Source organism: Centroberyx gerrardi, chromosome 5 (assembly GCF_048128805.1).
Source record: "Centroberyx gerrardi isolate f3 chromosome 5, fCenGer3.hap1.cur.20231027, whole genome shotgun sequence".
NCBI lineage: Eukaryota > Metazoa > Chordata > Actinopteri > Beryciformes > Berycidae > Centroberyx > Centroberyx gerrardi.
Window position 1 is genome coordinate 32,919,444 of NC_136001.1, and position 17,586 is coordinate 32,937,029.

A 17,586-nucleotide genomic window follows, 5' to 3' on the forward strand; every position below is an offset into this window, starting at 1 on the left:
GGAGGGTTCTTTAGAGTTGAGGTAAATCAGAACCCATAGTCGATCTTAAAAAGCTCTGATTTGGAACATTTCATGTATCTCTAAAGGTTTCTTTACAGCAGTGCCATAGAGAACCTTTCTAAAAGGGTTCTTTACAGTGCCAGAAACGGTTCTGCTGTGGCATGAGCTCAAAAAAACCAGACTATAGAGGCTTTGCAGAGTCACAAATCTCCCACCACAGCTGGCTCCATCATGGGGGTCCACTGTAGAATTGGCTCTGCACAAATAATAGTCAAACAACCAGGCTAGAAAAAGAGAGATGCCTGGAAAAGCTAAAAGTCATGGGTGTGGATCCATGCTGGAATGTTCCAAGTAACATGAATAGTCTGATATGGTAGATTTGTATCCAAATGTAGGTTACTGTGACAGTAAACTGTCTCTTTAGCCCTAGCCTCTATTATTAGCTAGCTAACTAGCCAGCAGGTTAATTTAGCAAAGTGCCTAATGTTAATGCTAACACGCTAACTACTAGCTACGCCTAGTAGTCTCTGTTCTCTCTCCCCTCTCTGAACACACACTGCACAGAAACACACACACATACACACACCTGGGACGGGATATTCTGCAGGCGCATACACAAAGCTTTACTTAGCTGCTTTGCGAATAAATTGATGGAAAGAAAATGACTGAGCTAGGCCAATAATAATTGAAAACTTATTGAAGCCTATTGTCCGTCAAACTTCCCGGAGCGGGCCTGTCACCACACACACACGCTAGCAGCACTCACTGACTACGGAAATCAGCAGTCACAGAAAACAATATTGTTGGTGTGCGGAGCAATAGCTTTTACACACACAATCCACTACACTAAAGGCCTATAAAACACAGCATAAGGGCGGCGGCCTCAAACCAGCAAATAACTTCCCACGTGTACACACACACACATCACACACAGAGGGAGGGGGGCTGTGTGTGCCACAGAGCTTCAGGAGAATGCTTTTTTCCACGCATGAAAAAACATAACCGAGCCCGACCCAAGCCCAAATTATTTCTTTCAAAACCAACCCATGCCCGGCCAGTATTGTATAGTATTGTCCGGCATTGTGGAAGGATGGCCGGTATTGCCTCGCCTCGGGTCGGGTAGCAGACGTCTAGACACTTTGGCAAGCTAGCTAACGAGTTGACATTATCTAAACACACAATCAATTAGATGTATTCCCTTCCCGATCAAAAACAGCACAGACATTAACCATGTCAACTCCATGCTGCTGAGACAGCTGAGTTGTAAGATTAGAAACACAATCAGCTGTTCTCAGCCTCGTCGCCAAAGAGATGAAGCCCTCCAATATGGCCGACAGTGGGCGTTTTATGTAAAGCCTGAAAACCTTCCATGTTACTATAATGAAACCTCTTTGCTACAGCAACTACCAAGGGTCTAGTTTCCCCTCTCCTCTCTTCTTGCTGCTGGTGTCTGCACACAGTCAGCATAGTTGCAGATATGAGGCTCATTCTCCTCCTTCAGAAGAAGCTATTTCCTGCCATTCATTCTTAATATGAAGCTTTTCATGAGTGTTTTCCATCTCAGCGCTGCGGTACGCTCCGCTCTGCCTCCTGTCAGTCAGCTGACACCCACGGGAAGAAATGAAGTCTCCTCCAGGAAATAATCCCTCAAAACACTTTACTGTCACATGCTGGGACTGCAGTTCATTTCAAGCTAGGTTTGACACTGTAAAGTTTATATTTGAAAAACGACAAAAAAACGAGTCAATGTTAAAAAAAAATGGAACTGCACACGCTAACTGCTAACTGTTCTACTTAAAACATAAAATTGGAAGCATTCTGGTGTCCTGACAGCAATAATCATGTCTGTAATAGGGAATTGAACCCTCTTCCATGGGTATTGGGTGGCATTTGCGTAAGGAAGTGTGTGTGTGTGTGTGTGTGTGTGTGTGTGTGTGTGTGTGTGTGTGTGTGTGTTCCTCTGTCTGGGCTGCTGCTGCTGCTGTTGCCCTGTTGGCTGTTGGAGGGTGAAATAGCAGGCTCACCTTCAGGTAATCATAACGTTAGCTTCCTCCACTGCACCCAGACTAATACTGCAGTGGTCCTGCCTGACTGGCTGAGGGTGTGTACGTCTGTGTGTGTGTGGTGTGTGTGTGTGTGTGTGTGTGTGTGTGTGTACGTGTCCGAATTGCTACCAAAATCTGACTCCAGCACCCTGGTACTGCGGTAGTCATTCCTGCCAAGCCGTGTGTGAGAGAGAGAGAGAGAGAGAGAGAGAGAGAGAGAGAGAGAGAGAGAGAGAGAGAGAGAGAGAGAGGGAGAGAGAGAGAGAGTGAGTGAGTGATACAGAGAAAATCTAGTAGGGGAGGAGGGAAAGACAAAATAGCATAAAGAGAGAGAGAGAGGGAGAGAGAGAAAACTAATTAGCAGAGAGAAAGATGAGGATAGAGTGTGTGTGTGTGTGTGTGTGTGAGAGAGAGAGAGAGAGAGAGAGAGAAAGTGTCATGATGGGAGAGAAAGGGGTGAAAGAGGAAAAATAAATAGGGTTTGGGAGTAAGAGAGAAGATAGTGTGTGAGAGAGAGAGAAGTTTGGTGTGAGTGTGTGTGTGTGTGTGTGTCAGGGAGAGAGATATCGTAAGGGAAGGGAAGCGTAGGAAAGTGTGTGTGTGTGTGTGTGTGTGTGTTTGTCCCTCTGCAGTAGAGGGATAACCTCCTCCTGTACTTCCCTGAATGGGATTCAGTCAACCAGGGCTTATCACACACACACACACACACACACACACACACACACACACACTGACACAGACACAAACGCATTATTTCATACACACTAATGCTCGGTCTCTCTCTCTCTCTCTCTCTCTCTCTCACACACACACACACACTCACAGCTTGGCGGGAATGACTGCTGCAGTACCAGGGCGCTGAAGTCAGGCTTGGGTTGTGACACACACACACTTACACACACACAAACACACACACTCGCTATGACACATACTCTGTCTCACATACTGTCTCTCTCTCTCTGTCACGCACACACATATACACACTCACACACACACACACACACTTGTGTACACTTTTACACTCAGTACACAAACACACACTCTCACAATGCAAGCAGAATGCACATAAGCATGCATACACGCACACACACATACACACACACACACACACACACACACATGCGCAGACCAATATATGCAGGCACATATTTTCATTCATACACCATGTCTATCTCTCTTTCTCTCTCTTCTCTCTCTCTCTCTCTCTCTCTCTCTCTCTCTCTCTCTCTCTCTCTCTCTCTCTCTCACACACACACACACACACACACACACACACACACACACACACACACACACACACACGCTGACACACTCACTATGCGGCAGTAAGGAGAATTCTGCCTTTAGGATTAGTTGTGGTAATATCTCAACAAAGGCCTGGGAAATGGAAAGCTCTTCTGAGGGAAAGTTACCGTGAACACTTTTCCCCCGAAAATAAGTCTTTCCCCAGCGTGCCGAAAGAGAAAGAGAAGCAGAGAGAGAGAGAAAGAGAGAGAGAGAGAGAGAGAGAGAGAGGGAGAGAGAGAGAGAGAGAGAGAGAGAGAGAGAGACCAGCCTCTCCTCAGTGAGATGCAAAATCACCAAACATACACTAACAGTAACATCAGTCAGAATGCCAATTAGTGAATGAATGAATCAAAGAAGATGAATGAATGAAGGCATGAACAAGTGAATTAATGAATACAGAGAAATAGAGCATGTAAGATATTTTAAGAGTGATTTTAAAGTGGCATTAAGTAATCTATGACTTCTATCGACCTCTACTGGCGATCAGTAGGAATTGCAGGAAAAAAGTCCTGCTGTAATAATATAATAACATCCGCAGAAAAAGTTTACAAAGGCTATATCCCCAGTGGTGGTGCTGCTGCAAAGCCTGGTGCAAAGGGAATAAAATATAGCATGGTAGAATAAAAAATACAATGCTGACGCACTTTCAAGTCCGTTTCTGTTTCAAGTTCAACCTCCACAAGCGGTTCTGGCCTCAGTAGCTAATTTCACTTCTTCTAATGTGTGTCCTTATGCGATTTTCAAAACACTTGTGTCATTAACAGGATATGATGGATAAAACACGGGGTAGTTTTCCTACTGATTGACAGGTCGCCGATTATGGGCCAATAGCAGGCGGCGCTGAGGCTCTGCAGACAACCCAAACTCCGCCCCCTCAGCATTGGCTGCACCCTTTTCTTTTTTTTTAAATTACTATTTTATTACAACAAGTATACATACAACAACAATATCAACACGTTCTCAACACTTTGTGTATACAACTTGATCACAATCACACAATTACAAACACGCCAGGGGGACTAAAGGTTAATAATAAAGATAAAAATAAAGAAAATAAATAGTTAAATAAATATCATGTAAAGCTTAAAGTGGTTATACGTTTTAACAGCTTTTTTGTTTGTACATCCGGATATTGAAGAAATGTATTGTTTGATATATGCAGTCTGGCTCCACCCTTTTCCTCGCTTTGGCTGCTCCAAAAAAAATGTCAACATGACAGCGACCATAAACTCAATCTCCTGGCTTCAAAACGGCCCTTCAGAAGACAATGGGTGACATCACACTCACTACTCCCATCTGTTTTTACAGTCAGTGGTGTGAACGTACGGTAACACTCCCAGGGTTAGAGGTCCAATTCCCTGTGTATCTTAATGGATAGAGCAAGGCACCAACACTGCCAGGGTTAGAGGTTCCACTCCCACTGGGTCCGCCCATGCTAAATGTTAAGTGCTCTTATGGTGCTGTGAGGAGCTTTGGATAAAAGCCTCCACCAAATGGCATGATATTATCTCATGTGGAGGTTCTGAGAGAGAGCGAATTTGACAAATGTATCCCAGGGAAATAAGTCTTTGATCATCATACCAAGAGACAGAGAGTGGGAGAAAGGGAAAGAGAAAGAGAAAGAAAGAGCTGAGGCTAGCCTCATTGAAATGCAAACCACTAAACAGACTGTAACCTCAGTAATGCTGCAGAATTGGTCGCGATGAACGAATGAATGTATGAATGAATGAATGAATGAATGGAGAGAGAAGAGAAAAAGGCGATAGGGGAGAGAGGGAATAATACTTTTCGCTCTAGAAAATGTATTTCATCACTTTAAAGAGAGAGAAAGAGGGAGAGAGAAGGAGAAAATGAAAGAGAGAGCCAAGGGGTTCATGTCATTGAAATGCAAAACCACCAAACTTACAACAACCTCAGTAATGGTACAGAATTTAAGACAATGATGACCATCAAATAAGTGGATAAATGAGTGAATGAGTAAATGAATGAATGAAGAAACTGATGGATGAATGGAGAGAGAGAGGGGGATTGAGAGGGTGAGAGAGAGACGGAGAGAGAGAAATAGCGAACAAGTTCACCTTATTGAAATGCAAAACAAACCACTAAACTTACCGTAACCTCAGTAAAGATAATCAATAAGTGAATTAATAAATGATCGAATGGACTGAAGGGGCTGAGCGGAGGGAGAGAGAGATAAGTAGAAGGAGAGAGAGAGAGAAAATGTACCATTTCTTCCCTGACCAATAATCCTTGAAACCAAGGGAGCAGAGTGAGAGAAAGCAGCCAGGAGCTCAGCGCCTCATTGAAATGCAGAAGTGTTAAAACTTAACCTTGCTAATGGAGCAGAGTTGAAGAAAGGACTAATCATGTTCTGCTAAAAGCTTGAGCAGTTGGACTAATTGGTTGGTAAATAATTTGGACTTCATGATCCTCACTAACATCACAGAACTAATTCAACCATTTACTACTACAATATCCAGTGGAGACTTTTCTATTTTTAATCAGAAATCACACAACTCTCAAAATAAATCACAAAATATTCATAAAAAGTGACATAATGTGTCAAATGTGTCGTCTCCAGTGTTTAGTCGCCGTTCCTCCTGTATTTCTTTTTTCAGAATCTACTGCAAGTCGCAAGGCAGGAACTCCAAAATTTTTCAGCTCCTGATCTTCCATGAGGACGACCAACGGCGACACGGCAATAATAATACCATTTACGTTTTTTAAAGGAACACTTTGCCGATTTTCAACCATATCTTTATCTATCCGAAATCGGGATATAGTGTGTTTAATGTTCTCTGTGTCTCTGGGGCGCAGCTTCAAAATCTGTTGTACTTCCGCGAACCGGTGACGTCATCGGACAGATTTTGAAGCTGCGCCGGCTCGCATGGCTGCTATTCGAACTACAGATTGTACTTACTCATTTTTGTACGCCCGCATCCACGGACAGTCGGATCGAGAGCCATACGAGTGAAATGAACTCTCGGAGCTCTCGGTGCAGGCAACATGGAGGGAAGGTAAACATTGTTCATTTGCATATACTACCGACATTGTAATGATACAAAGCTGGTTGAAAATCGGCAAAGTGTTCCTTTAAGGACTGATGAAATCGCTAAATCTAGCTCGCTGTCATCCAATTCCTTTGCCGGCGTTGCATTTTGGTAGTTGTTGTCACTCTGTAACGCTCGTCATAAGTAGGTTTGTCCCGCCTACATCGATCATCCAATCAGGTTTGAACAGTGTCTGTCTGAAATAACTGCCGGTGGATAAGGCTTGGTCCAGACCGCTATGAATCACTACGCAAATTCAAAAAGTGCTAAAGACTCATGGGGATTCATGGGGGCTGGACAGCAGGCGAGGACTTTCTCCCACTTTCACCTCACCTCTTTAAACTCCTCTCTCCTCTCCTCTCCTCCTCTTCTCTTCTCTTCTCTGGTGTGATCCCCACACACCGCAGGACTTGTTCAGGACACTCAGGTCATAAATATCAAACATGTTTCGATATTATCGTTGCGGCTCAGATCCGGCTGCTCAGGCTGAATCTGTAAACTCCTCACACTGACTCATAATCTTTCCTGACCATCGGCCCTGACCGAGACTTCGATCAGGATTCCCCCGTAATCTCCTGGTGTCCCCAGCCTTAGTCTGCAGCAGCATGAATATATTACAGATTAAATGTGATCCAAGCTAAGGCCCCTTTCAGCAAAACCCCTACCTTGTTCATGACTTACAACAAAGACTGTGAGCTGATTTCAGAGCCATGATGTAGTAGTGTAGTAGTGTAATAGTGTAGTAGGCCTTTGCGTCTTTAGACCTATTTGCATGGGACTCATATTACATGGTGACATCATGCATTTCGTGAAACAAGACAATGAAATTTGCTGAAATCACCAGAGCCCCAGATACAGTTTTACAAGTTTTATTATCCTCAATATATTCTACTACTGCCATTTTTGCTTTCCATTCCAATTTCATGCGGGAGGAAAACAGAATTTGCGAGTCTCAAAGAAAAAGAAAGAAACACATTGCTGAACTAGTGGTTGTCAACATTTTCATCTTGCAAACCTCCAAAAACAAAGAAATGCATATTCAGAACACTTTCTGCATACATAAACACACAAGTATTAACTTTGCAAGCTATTTTATTTGTTTAAATTAGTGGAGGAAGCCTCAAAGCTGCAAATATTCACTCTTTCACAAAGGTAAAGACATCAGAAAGATTTAAAGCATGACAATAAAGCGGTAAATTACACTCATATATTTCCACGTTCCATAAATCATCCCACCATTCCCCCAAAAACCCTGCGGGGCTGAAAGGCGCGGCGCTGGACCATCTGCGGGCGTCACAAACACCTTTTTTACGCTTCGTTTCATCCAAGTTGTTGTTGACTTGTTTGTGTTTTGATAAGAGCAGATTTGCTCGATCCGGCCCTGCGTTCCCCTGGGCTTTCATCCCGCTCTCAGTATTAGTACAATTATGCAAATCAAGTCGAGTCAAATTTATTCATAAAACGCTTTTAAAAAACAGGTTGGTCACAAAGTGCTTTGTAGCGAAACAAAGGACACAAATAGGGATAAAACCAGACAGATGGAAACAAGAGATGAAGCAAATGATCACACAAATGAACACAATGCAAATAAGCAGATAAATGATACTGATCAGGACAACTGGGGTATTTAAAGATAATATGGATTTATTTGTTTTATTCCAAGACTGATAGCCAGAGAGCAACAGAGCTGAGTCCAGAGTCTGTGAGTTCAACAAATGAAGCAATCAGGAAGATTTCTCTCTCTCTAGTCTTGAAATAAGACATTTTCCCAAGCTGTCATTTCCTGCTTCTTCTATTTACGTTTTACCAGTCTGATCCCTTCATGCATCCGGGAGCCAATCATCACACTGCTACCAGAAGCTGAAACTCTGCCTTGCTTGTCTGCCTTCCATCATTTCCCGATGGGGTTTAATCGCCAAAGACTTCATCTGTAAATTCTAGACTCTTCTGTAATTCAGTCATGTGATAAAACTTACTGCCATTCATCCTTCAAATGAGTCTCTCCTGACCGAAATATCTTTCATTAGGGATATGCTTCCTTCTTTGGTTTCTCCAACCAAATGAACCCGATAAAACAATCTCTAACTGAGGAGTTTCATTGCCACACCAAATATATACATATTATATTATATTATACATATATATATAGGACATTTTAGTACTCTTTCCACCACTATCTGTGATTAAATCCAAGTATCGTAGGAATACTACAGGAACGCTTCCAAGTATCACAGGAAATTTTCGTTAGGGTTGTTAATTTGGGGCTGCCATTCCCTCATTCAGCCTGTAAAAAAATATATATTTGGCTTGTAAAGCAGTGAACGTGGCTAATGAATTTTTGAATCCATCAGCCACTGAGACAGTGAGTTGCCCACCTTCCTCCTGAGTGGATGAGTAGCGGTTTGTAGTTGGTTGTAGACGGACAGATTGCTCCATTAATTATGGATACAGTGAGCGATGAACAGTACGCTCTGCTGCCTCCATGAATGTCAATGTTTGTTAGTAACGCAGAGAAGGTGTTCCAGTTTGTGTTGGATCTAATTAGGCGATCTGCACGTTGATGTAAATTCAATGAATAATTAATGGCATATTGTTAGAGCTTGTCCCAGTTGAATTGTAGGACATACACTGTGGTTTGCCCGGCGTTCAGAGAGGTTAAGGTGGAAGTGATGTTTGTAATACGGTCCCATTTCCACTTGTGCTTTGGGTAAAGGTGTACAACAGATGGCATATAAATCAAACAGCAGGTTAGTTTGGTGCTTTCCAAGGAAATGGGGATTTACAGGGTGCACAAGAACTTTTGGGAACTAAATCTGAGGCGTTTGGAACAGATTCAAAATCCCAAATCAAGTGAAATATTCTGTTGAGGATTGTTTCAATAAAATGCCGCTGTCTTATTTTACAAAAAGAGCTTTCTAACTTTTCTCCCTGGCTCCGCTTTTGTACCATACATGATCATTCCAGGAGTATTTGTTCCATCTGTTGTCATGGCGATGTGGATCTGACCCTTGACCTCTTTACGATTGGTTGCTTGTACTGTTGCTGATCTAGGAATTGAAGCGTATTCTTCTGTTGTTCTCATAGTAAGCCTTTATATGCAGAGAGTTTTTATGACAAACTTCAGGTGATGTTTTTTTTTTTACCTCTTTCATTTACAGTCACTCACTGTAAGCTGTTCTGGATGAGAGCGTCAGCTAAACTCTTACAATGTGAATGTAAATTGTTCAGAAGCCTGACGTCTGCACAATATATCAAGTACATTGCATAAGACAGTCAGTCAGTCGTTCACCAGTCAGTCAGTCAGTCAGTCAGCCAGTCAGTCAGTCAGTCAGTCAGTCATTCAGTCAGCCAGTCAGTCAGTCAGTCAGTCAGTCAGTCAGTCATTCAGTCAGCCAGTCAGTCAGTCAGTCAGTCAGTCAGTCAGTCAGTCAGTCAGTCAGTCAGGCAGTCAGTCAGTCAGTCAGTCAGTCAGTCAGTCAGTCAGGCAGTCAGTCAGTCAGTCAGTCAGTCAGACAGTCAGTCAGTCAGTCAGTCAGTCAGTCAGTCAGTCAGTCAGTCAGCCAGTCAGTCAGTCAGTCAGTCAGTCAGTCAGTCAGACAGCCAGTCAGCTTGTCAGTCAGTCAGTCAGTCAGTCAGTCAGTCAGTCGGCCAGTCAGTCAGTCAGACAGCCAGTCAGCTTGTCAGTCAGTCAGTCAGTCAGTCAGTCAGTCAGTCAGTCAGTCGGCCAGTCAGTCAGTCAGTCAGCTTGTCAGTCAGTCAGTCAGTCAGTCAGTCGGTCAGCCTGTTGCAGTGTGAGTCTGTTGCATTATTAAAGAGTTTTTTTTACAGTCAGTTGCTATCAGTGATACAGACAGCCCCGGGCTACATGTTTCAGAGCAGACAGAGGAGGGAGGGAGGGAGGGAGGGAGGTAAAGAGACGGGGGGGAAAATGTAGATATACCAAAATACCCAGAGGTCACATGGTCTATAAACGATGATTGGATGAAAGAAAGAAAGAAAGAAAGAAAGAAAGAGGTGGAAAGAGGGAGGGAAGGAAGGAAGAAGAGATTGAGGAAAGGCAGAAAGGAGAAGGAGGGAAGGGAGAGTGGACAGAAAGAGGGAGAGAGGTGGAGAGAGAGAGGGGAGGTGGGAGAGCGAAGGGGAGGAAAGGAAAAGCAATGGATACAGAGGGAAAGAGGGAGGAGGGAGAGAAGGAAGGACAACAAAGGTAGAAGCGGAGAGAAAGAAGGAGAGGAAGAATGAGGCAGAGTGGGTGTGGCGACGAAGGGAGGAAAGGAGCGATTGACGGAGTAGAGAAGCAGAGAATGAAGGAAAAATAATTGTGACACGAGGGAGGGATGAGAGGGAAAAAAAGATGAAGTGAAAAGTAGAGATGAAAATAGAGAGGGAAGGATAGAGAGAAAGAAGGAAGGATGGATGTATAGGGAGAGAGTCGGTATAAGGGAAGGAAGGAAGGAGAGAGGAGGAGGAGCTGGAGGAGGAAGGTGGAGGGAAGTATAGAGGGATGGAGGGAGGTGAAGATATCTCTATTGTAGCTCCAGGTTGTACTTCAGAGTCGGAAAGTGAGGGAGAGACAAAGAGAGAGGGAGAGAGAGAGACAAAGAGAAAGAACGGTGGATGGATAGAGAGAGAGAGAAAGAAGGAGGCTGTAGGCAGTGTGTAGTCTCTTGTTTAACCTGGCCTGCTATCTGCTTCAATAAACCACTGTCTCTATCTGTCACAGCCGAAGGCAATACTGTACATCAGAGAGAGAGAGGGAGAGAGTAGAGATATGAACAGACAGATAGAGAGAGAGAGAGAGAGAGAGAGAGAGAGAGAGAGAGCAGTAGTAGTGTTCATTGAGCTGTATGGAGCAGCGTAGTGTAACTGTTTGTCTGTTTGTCTCTGGGGAAACTTTAAGTGTTCTGATTCAGTCTGCTTCAAGCTGAGCAACTGGGAATACCCTGAGACACACACACACACACACACACACACACACACACACACACACCCACAGACACACACACACACACACACACACACACACACACACACACACACACACATACACACACACACACACACACACACACACACATACACAGACACACACACACACACACACACACATATGCATACATGCACACACATGAAACACAAGTAAATTCAGTTGCTTTATTGGCGTGACTGTTTATTAGAAACAGTACTGTTAAAGCAGTGTACAAAATGTCGACAGTACACAACAGTTTATACATTCAAACCATAGTCAGGCTGCGTTCACACAAAGTGTTTTTTGTGTAGATAAAGCTCTGCCTGGAGCTTCTTGTTTAGGAGAAATAAAAAGCAGATCACGATAACATTATCTGACGTCAGCTGAGCAGCTAACTCACTAACTAACTTATCTGGTTAGCACTTCTAGCAGAGAACAAAGTGCTGAGCAACAAGCAAAGTCTCACCAGATATTCCCAAAACACATCCAGTCTGATCCACCATCCGCTGTAACGGAAATTCACTCACTACAACGACCAGTTTCTCCACCGACACTTTCTCCATCTTTGTTGTTGTTATGGGAAATGGCCAGCCTCTCCTTCGCTGTGATTGGTCGGCAGAGAAAAGCGGCTCATGTGACTCAGTGCTTTTCTGAAAAGTTGAAAATGTTTCAACTTTTGGAAGCACTCTTCTCTGCAATGCTTTTTTTTTACGGGAGCGACCGCCATTTGTGTGTCTTGCTATGTGTGAACGCAACCTAACATGATACATTATTTGGTTAGAAAACATGTACAGTACTATATAACAGTGCATAATCATCAATATCTATAATAACTATTAAGTGTTTGGCCTGAAAACATGAACTGTATATTAGTACATAATCATCAGTGTCTATAATAATGCGTAATGGTTCCACACACTCTGCACTGCTCTCACACACATGCACGTGACACACACACACACACTCTCTCTCTTTCTTTCCCCGTCTCTCACACAATCACTCACTTACTCCGTTACCCCATTCTGCTGTCTCCTCATCTTTATCTCTCTCTCTCTCTCTCTCTCTCTCACTCACACACACACACACACACACATCCTGTCCTCCATCATATCCCCAGTACCCCAATATATAGTAATAAGTATTATGAGTATTGCTCCCTGGTGCTCTGTACTGTTGGTGCGTTTGGTAAATGGTTCAGTGACTGAGAGCTTCCTCACACAGCAGGATGTAATTAACAATTCCCCTATGTGTGTGTGTGTGTGTGTGTGTGTAGGTGTGTGTGTGTGTGTGTGTGTGTGTGTGTGTGTGCGCTCATGCTGAAACAGTGATTAAGACTGCAGCAGAAATAGAGCTTCTTATATGAATTGATTTTTATGCTACACTCCCCCCTTTCTTCCTCCCTCACTCCCTCTCTCTTTCTCTCCCCCTCGTTTTCCCCCTCGTTCTCTCAAGCTGACTCCCTCGTTCTTTATCTCTCTCTTCCTCTAAGCCCTCTCTCTCTCTCTCTCTCTCTCTTCTATTATCTTTATTTCTCTTTGCTCTCTCTTCCAAATCTCCCCTCCTCTGGACATCTCTATCTTCCTCTCTCTCTCTCTCTCTCTCTCTCTTTTACAATCCTGCTGACTGCGTTAAAGTTATGAAGTTGTCTCATTTGAAGTAGAGAGTCATTTTAATGCTTGTAAACTCAGACTGCGGTTGGTGAGTTAGTGTTTTCTACCGGACTCTTTGGCGGGAAACCAAACGGAGCATGGCATCAGCTGTCCCATCCAAACAACACATCCGCTCATCACTACCAGCTGACTCTCAACCACCAATCACATTCAAACAAGTCAATGAGGCGGTCTTTATAATCTGACAGCTCACACACATACACACACACACACACTGATCATTCATGCCGCTGCTGCTGTTGGCCCAAGTCGATGTAAAAACTCCCTCAAACAAAAACTCCTGCTATTATGTTTGTGCGAGCTGTCTCTGAATTACGTCTGGTTTTATGTTGGTTTTCATATTATTGAATAGTTTATATGTACTATGCCTTGGGGTTCAATGCGCTTCCCATATTGCATGATGCTTTTACACCAAATAAAAGTGTGTAACCATTTGTTGCAATAAATGCTCCGAACTCCTTTGATGTTAAGTGTTTCTGACTGAACCATCACTTTTATATTTTATACTCTTCTACAAACTCTAGCTGGCTGGTGAAAGTTTCTCTACTCTAGCAGCCACTCTGGCAGGTAATCAGTCATCATTTGGAGGTCCTGTTGCTCTGGCAGGAGCTGGCTGGCTGGTAAAATGGTGATATTTTGGGATGCATGAAGAAGGTGGATGGAAAAGTGAGTTTTCTGGCCTGTTTCCCAGCATGCTGCTGGTGGTTGGTGATAATTTTCCACCCTGGCTGTAAAGGCTGACTGCACTTGATGTGACAATTCCCATATAAAAACCTATTTTTGATAAACTTAAAGTTGCACCAGGCAACTCTGCATGTTGGCGGCCCCAATTGACACAGAGAGGTAGCTGCTGAACTTCATTACCCAGAAACCCTTTACGGTGACGTCAGTAAACTGTTTACCAGCCGGCCGGTCTGTGATGCTTTATACCAAAGGAAACCAATTTTAAAGGATGTAAATATTACGAGAGGAAGTGACGTACATGACAATCTGATGAGGGAAAGAGTAATCCGGTCCCAGTGCGGATGCATGAGACGCATGTTAACACCAGCTGTAAATGTAACCCAGCTAAAAGATATCTGGACACAATCCGGATACGAGACGCATGTTAATGTCAGGTGGAAAGGGGGCCAGTTAGTGGGGATGGGGCACTCTTCTCTGCTGCAGCCCCACTTTGTGACTTTGTGTATTTTTACATAAAAAATCTTGCCTAGTGCAGCTTTAAAAAAAATCTCAGAGACTAAAATATTCACAGAGCCTAAAGGTAATGAGGGGCAAACTTAGATCCATAGGGAATGCTTGGTGTGATGCACCATGGGAATTGGACAAAAGACAATATTTTATAAGGAGCTCCCACTTAATGACTTGTTGTTGCTCTCATTATGCAGTATTGTTAATTTGTTTGTTGGCAGTCCGATGTTGTTTAAAGAGTGATGGGTGTTAATGGAGCCAGCAGTGGAAGACTTCCATTTCTAAGATTACATTTAACTGTTAAGTTGTTGTTTCTCTCCTCATGGTGGAGGAGTTTTGTTAATTTGTTCATTGGGAGTTCAGCCTTGTTTCTGGATTTTGCTGAGTGGGCGTTCCTGAGCTGTGGGTCTTAATGGAGTCAGCAGTGCAAAACGTCCTTTTATAAACTTGTCACTTGTCTGATAACTTGCCATTGCTCTCATTACGCTGTAGTATTGTTAATTTGTCTATTGGCAGTCTTATATGGTTTCTGGATTTTGCTGAGTTGACAAGCTGTGGTTGTTAATGGATCCAGCAGAACATGATTTCCCTTTAGTATAACTAATTGTTTGTTGTTATGCTTGTGTTGATACTTTTCCCTTACAACGATCTGTAAGGAAAGGGCTATACAGATATTATTAATATTATTTGTAGTAGTGGAAGTAGTAGTAGTAGTAGTAGTAGTGCACAATACACATAACCTGTACATATTTCTGTACATATCTCTGATATATGAGCTGATACATATTTCTATACAGGTCACTTCCATTTCTATATGATCTGATAATGTGAACAGCTAACAATGCACATGCATGTCGGCACAAACGTCTGTACATACAGTACTGTATGTTACCTCCTTCTGTAAATTTGACAATTTGAATCGCTAACAATGCATACTTTTCACATTTGGACATATTTTTGTAAATTTGTTATCTTCTGTAAATTTGATGTACATTTTGCTGTCAGGATTGTGCTGCCAAGTGTTTTGTTGATCATTGTTTTAAAATGCAGACTATTACTTTTTATAGCAAGCCAATCTCATTATACCAAGCAGATTTAAATTGCTTTTTCTTTTTTTTTCTTTTTTTAATTAGCATCATATTGTCTGCAGGAGATGCCACTTTTTAAAAAATTCTTAAAAATTAAATAATATGAAAGAAAATCACCGACTACTAAAGGATTACAATAATTTAAAATTTAACACATTACTGGTTACTAGAGTGAGTAATCTAATCTGGTACTCTATATACTACTCTATATAAAATATAACTGATTGTGCAGGAGAAACTAGCCTCATTGGCTGATTCATATTCACATTTTTGCAGAGCGGCTGACTGATGGCGGCTGCCTCTGCTTCATCAGGTAGGAAACAAAGTGTGGAGAGAGGGCGAGGCGGGCCGGGGCGCCCTGCCACTCAGATGAGGGACAAACAGACAGCAGAGCGTTGCTGATGGTATTTGCTCCCTCTGGGTTTAGTTCAGGGTTCAAGGGTCAAGGGTCAGGGTTGACTTTATTATCCCTTCTGGTAAATTCTGTTGGCTAAGCACAGGATAAACAGGACACATACACATAACACAGTAATCTGCACTCGCTCACATTCATATATGCACGCCCTCAAGGCCTGAATGCAGTGGAGGAGATAATTACTATATTTGACGGGTGTCATTTAACGCTCCTAATTTGACACTTGTATGGTGCAGTGTTGGCAGCAGACTTGAAGCATCAGCAGCTCTGGCACCTGTATTTAGCATAGCAGCATGGGTGATGTTATGAGATCATATTCTCTACGGCCTGTTCGACAGTCTGATTCATATATTTGGAGACAAGTTGAAGACCAGCTAGACTATACAGTGTTCATTTTACTGTCCGTACCTCTGAACATTTGTATGCTGGTGTCTAAATGACTTCCAGAGTTTATAGACATCAGTTTGCCTCAAAATAACAGTCTGTGGTTCCAGAAACCTCGTGGAAAACATCACCTGTATTTCATCAGCGTAACAAGTTAATATTTTCTGTTCTACGGCCTGTTCTGCAGTCTGCTTCATATGTTTGGAGTTCAGCTTGAGGACCACACACACACTAACTCCCTCTCATTACCACACACTCACTTTCCCTACAGTAATTACTAATTTCCTCCATCAGGGCTATTTTCATTTAATTCATTTAAAGGTCCCATTTCTCCACTTTCCAGTGTTTTATTTTGTGTCTTGAGGTCCATTCAAAGCTGTGTGTGTGGTGTCATGTACTAAAAACACTCTCAATCCATTTCTCCACGTTCATTTTCCAGCATCTCTCTGAGCCTTACCAAGAACAGGCTGTTTCTGTCGCCGTGTCTTTAAGGCTCATTAATATTAACGACCCCTCTGTTCCGATTGGCTAACCGTTTCGAGAGTGAAACGTGAGACGGCGCGGCCCGGCGGCTACAGGTAGGGAAAACTCTCCGGTAATAAACGATGACGACCGCTCGACCGCTTTGAAAAAAACACTTTGTTAGTCTATTATTTCTTACAGAAATGATAATGAGCGAACCTTTGTGACGCCACAAAGTTACGGAAGTCCAAACGGCTCGTTTAGAGGCTCGCTTTTCTAATATGGATTGTGTGGATTTAGTTGGCGACCGTGCATTTTGATACTGTCACCATGTTTAGATAGACCATCCAACTCCTTTATCATCACAGAGGCAAGGGGAGTCCTGCTTTACACCATATGGGACCTCTAATTTCCCTTCCTTATCATTTCATGCATGTGGTTCCACTGTTTTCCACCATGTTGTTCTATTATTCACATATATTTTATTATATTTTACTCTATTGTCCAGCTCCTTTTGTCCTTTTGTGCTCTTTATCTTGAATTTTTGGTTGTTTGTTGGCTGCGTGCATTTTTAAAATGCCCCTCGGGGTTTTGCTGTCTCACAAATTCGTGATTTTCCTCTTCTTGTCATTGTGTTTCATCACTATGCAACTGAAATAACCTAAAATTACATACAAAAATCATAAAGAAATCCTTCTCATCCATAACATTACAATAGTTTGAATTCTCATAAACAAGTCAAATTGCAGAGGGCAAAAGAAAAGACTTTCATTTAAGCATTTGAGCAGAAACAGAATGTATGTGTTGTGTGTGAATTTGCTTGGCAACAGATGATTTAGCACCGAGTCGTCAGCATCTGTTTTTCTTCTGCAGCTCAAAAAGAGACCGGCTGCCTCCGCTTGGTCATGGCATTGTTTTATATTCACATGCCTCTGCTCAATGTCTTGTTGCCTTGGACACTGTATTGTGAGCATTAAAGTCATACTGACTGTAAAACTCCCACTCATCATTGTGCCTCGTATGCT

General features: G+C 42.7%; 1 long non-coding RNA gene across 1 annotated transcript in view; it reads left to right on the forward strand.

The window, feature by feature from the left end:
- LOC144539316 (uncharacterized) overlaps positions 1–17,586 on the forward strand; it is a 91,578-nt gene that overhangs the window by 62,501 nt on the left and 11,491 nt on the right. Inside the window, exon 2 of the long non-coding RNA XR_013504860.1 lies at positions 2,430–2,501. This is a non-coding gene — a long non-coding RNA (uncharacterized LOC144539316). The remainder of the gene's footprint in view (positions 1–2,429; positions 2,502–17,586) is intronic.